Raw genomic sequence first — 301 nt, 5'->3', positions numbered from 1 at the left:
AACACTGTCAAGCAGATCAGCAAACTTATAAAATCCACAGAAGTAAAATGAAAAATATATTAAAACCACTAAAGGTTCAATATGTTCAGCAGGACCACTTCTGGTTAACCCTTTAAAGCCGGTCAGAGCGGGCTTTTTGCGTAACGTTTTGCGTAACTATTTTTAAATCCTTGTAGAACCGGAACCGCGTAAGCTAGCGCAATAATTTTTTTTGCATATGAAACCAGAGGAGTTGTACTTACATCTTATGCCATCAGCTTGTCCTAAGTCACAGTTTCCTTCCACATATAGCTTTGCAAAA

This window comes from Haplochromis burtoni, unplaced genomic scaffold, assembly GCF_018398535.1.
Source record: "Haplochromis burtoni strain Fernald_Lab_line unplaced genomic scaffold, NCSU_Asbu1 Contig_1742, whole genome shotgun sequence".
NCBI lineage: Eukaryota > Metazoa > Chordata > Actinopteri > Cichliformes > Cichlidae > Haplochromis > Haplochromis burtoni.
Note: the sequence above shows the minus strand (reverse complement) of the source record.